This window comes from Epargyreus clarus, unplaced genomic scaffold (assembly GCF_041222505.1).
Source record: "Epargyreus clarus isolate Ecla_fem2 unplaced genomic scaffold, WU_Ecla_fem_2.2 ptg000034l, whole genome shotgun sequence".
In the NCBI taxonomy this organism is placed as follows: Eukaryota; Metazoa; Arthropoda; class Insecta; order Lepidoptera; family Hesperiidae; genus Epargyreus; species Epargyreus clarus.
Window position 1 is genome coordinate 12281282 of NW_027332239.1, and position 3996 is coordinate 12285277.

Genomic DNA, 3996 nt, shown 5'->3' on the forward strand with positions numbered 1-3996 from the left:
TAAGAAATATATTAAATGTAGTCACTTAAAATTATTATTATTATTAATGCAATTACGCAGCCCATCTGATGGTAAGTGGGCTACTGCCGCCCATGGAGATTGGACATCTATAATCAACCCTAGATAAAATTAAGCCCTATCACCTTTATTTTACTACATTAATAATTATTTGCTTACATATTAGTGTTAGTCGTGTATTTCGGACTTTTTAGTTAAATTTTAAAATAGCCTATTAAAATTCAATAAAACAAATTTCGCCCTGTTGTCCAAATTGGACAGATATTTTATACAGATCACTAAGACTTATCAAAAGAAACTAAACAAAAAAAAAAATATTAATGTGAAATTGTATCACAAATTTTAGGATTATGTAAAATTACAAATGAAAATGTATAAAATATTTAAATATTCAATTCAAAAGGTTCAACATGTACTTAACGATGTTTCCGCCCGGGATCGAACCGGGGACCTTGTGCGTGTGAAGCACACGTGATAACCGCTACACTACGGAAACTTACTGTCATGCGACGAAACGAAGTGTCACATGGAGAGTTACGAGTTACTACGAGCTTTACTTTAATATTTCTTGTTTTTTCATATCATCATCAACACATTACTGTCCCACTGCTGGGCACGGGTCTCCTCTCAGAATGAGAAGGATTAGGCCATAGTCCACCGCGCTGGACAGGTGCGTATTGGTAGACTTCACATACCTTTGAGATGTTGTTTTTTTTAATATAAGTCTTTCAGGTTTCCTCACGACGTTTTCCTTCACCGTTTAGCAAGTGATAATTAATTTCTAATACGCACATAACTTTAAAAAATCAGAGGTGCCTGGGATTTGAACCTCGGACCCCTCGATCGAGAGGCCGAGTTTCTTAACTACTAGGCTATCACTGCCTTGTTTTTTCATATATGAGTCCATTATTTTTACCACGTTTTTATTACCTTGACATAGTGTTATGTATGCATGTAATAAAATCTTTGAATTTTTACCCACTTTAAACGTCTACAAAGTCCAATTACTTATGAAATATGAAGTCCAATTGATTTAAAATATTGAACTTATCAAAACCCGATTACAATATACGATTTTAATAATTTTGTTCCATCCTCATTATCAGGATCGCCAGGATTAAAGATTTTCCTTGAGTTATTTTAGCGTAGTTTTTAATCTAAGTGTAATTATTATTTGTATATACCTATTATTAATATTAAAGTAGTTAGGAGGAGGAGTAAATAGAAGAAGTAGATGAACATGCAGTCCACCTGATGGTACTTGGCTACTGCCACCCATGGACATCCTTAATCACCCTCAGATAGGAATCGACATTCCTACCTGAGGTCGGTCACGGATGCGCCGCTACTCCTGAGCTGAAACGCCTCGGATAAGTATATCTGCCTTACCACACCCTTCAATGCGGAACACAGCCGCTTAACACTGCTGTTGTGAGGCAGAAATCGGTGTGGCGGTGGAGCCGCCAGAGTCAGACACTTTGTGTAGGTACCATGTGAGTTTAACTATATCCGCTTAGAACTACCTACACTTACTGTAACTTAAACTTTGAAATTTGAAACACGTTTGTAATTTTACGACCATTTACAATTGAGAGGTTTGCTCAGCGTAAATTAATGAAAAAAAAACGTAGGCCCTTGTTTCACTATTAGCTGTTTAAACTTAAAAATAGATGTTTAGTCCTCTGGCTTAAAATCTACTTATTTAACGACAAAATTTATGCTAAAAATGTATATTAAAGCAAAAATAATTATTTTGTTTGTTAATAATACGTAACTAGTAGTGCCCGCGGCTTCGCCCGAGTTTAAAAAAACCATGACCTACACAAAACTGAAAATTTGAAACTTCAATGTGATCACAGTGGCGACATCTGCCGAAAGTTGGTTCTACCATCTCAGAAACCTTCGAGGGCACAACAACTTTGCTAATTACCACGCTTTTATTAGCTTGACCTGTATGTATGTAATTGAATCTTTGAACTCGATTTTTACCCACTTTGAACGGTCAGATTAATTTAAAATTTTGAACATTTATGAAGAACCGATGACAATACACGATTTTAATAATTTCACCCCATTCACCTCATTAGGATATTAGGAATCAGGATTCACGATTTTCCTTGTTCGATTTTAGCGTAGTTTTTATTTCTTACACTATAATTTTATTTGGAATTATAAAATTGTGGGAGTGAACATAAGTTATATTTTTTAAAAAACAAAACAAAACCCGCTGCTGGGTTTTGTTTTGTTTTTTAATAACTGATAGTTATTTCCCATCGCTCATCGCTTGCAGTGAGACAACGACTCACAATACGACGTATTTACATGTCGTTAAAATTTAAGTGTCATTTTAGTATTCAAGCGTCGTAAATATACGCCTCTTTGTCAATTAAGCATTCTTGAGCCACCTCCGCGTTGGTTAGTCAAGATTTATTGGCCGGAGTACAATGTATTGTGTAATGTATGTGCTAATGTTAATCCAAGCTTTTCAGGTTTTTGTTTTTTACTATGGGAGTAGCAGATAAGCAGTCCATCTGGTAAGTGGCTACTGCCGCCTATGGACATCTCTAATCAACCCCAGATAAGGTTAGCTTCCTACCTGAGGTCGGCCACAGATGCGCCGCTACCTTTGAGAACTAAGCTGGAATGCGTCGGAAAAGTATACTCGTATCTATCTTCCTTACCTTTCAAAACAAAGCACATCAGCGCTTAACATTGCCGTAAGTAGAAACAATAGTGGCGATGGTGCCGCTGAAGTCGAACCACAGAGGATTCTATTATAAATATTATCTTAATACAAAATAATCCTGATTGGTACAGCTGTTTTCGGGTAACAAATTACATGAAATACACATAAATATATCCTAAACTGTGTTATAAATGCGAAACTTGGTTCTTTGCTTTTCTTTGTTCGTTCGTTATGCTTTCATTTCTAACTACCAAACCGATTGTCGTGAAATTTTGTAAACACGTTGTCAGGGGTCCAGAGAAGAAGATATGGTACCTTCTATCCCGAAATACACATACAAAACTGGCCGTTTAAAGTTATTAGATTACAAGAAGCCTGTCTGTCCGACAAGTCAAAGTGATCCTGGTTCATATTTACGACATCTGGTATTAGTTATTTTTTAGTTTAGACGAATTATAATTATTTTATGAACATTGGGGTATGGTATTACTGGTAGCGAATAAGCGAGTGAGACATCGATGTTATCACTCAGTTACTTTTATTACTGTGCTTCTATCAGAATTAGCAGGGCTTTCGTCCATAGACGGTGCCTGCATAGTGCAGATTGATTGATTGATTGATTTGCAAGTGTTTACATACCTATGAGATTTTTTCATAACAAAAGTCGACAAATATTTAATTATAATAATACACGCATATTCTAGTATAAGGCCTCTTATACTAAGAAAGGATGAGAAGAAGGAAAGAGAAATGTGAAATATTTTTATGGTGTACATTTTTTTCAAACCTATTGATATTTTGGGTTAAGAGAGATACTTGAAGGTAGAACACTTTGTGGTTCGACTCCGGCGGCACCACCGGCACAGCATATTTCTACCTAATAACAGCAGTGTTAGGGGCTGCTGTGTTTCGGTTTGAAGGGTGTGGTAAGGGAGACAGACTTTTCCGAGGCGTTCCAGCTTAGTCTTCAGGGGTAGCGGCTTATCTGTGGCCGACCTCAGGTAGGAATATCTAATCCTATCTGGGGTTGATTACACATGTCCTTAGGCGGCAGTAGCCACTTACTATCAGGTGTACTGCATGCTCGTCTGCTACTCCTACATTATAAAAAAGATACACTTCAACGTGATGCCATGACGTGACTTCATAGTAACGTATTGTGGTTTCGGGTCGGAACTAAACCAATCTAGGTGTTATTACAGATGACCATGGACAGCAGTTGCCACATACAATCAGTAGGACTGCACTCATAACTCATAACATACTCATTAACTATTTCGAAAAAATAACAA

The 3996-nt window shown here is 36.7% G+C and overlaps 1 non-coding gene across 1 annotated transcript; it reads right to left on the minus strand.

Moving 5' to 3' along the window:
- Positions 1–441: 441 nt before the first annotated feature.
- Positions 442–514, minus strand: TRNAV-CAC (transfer RNA valine (anticodon CAC)). Its single transcript has one exon. It is a non-coding gene; the product is annotated as a tRNA-Val (tRNA).
- Between the last annotated feature and the right edge of the window lie 3482 nt (positions 515–3996).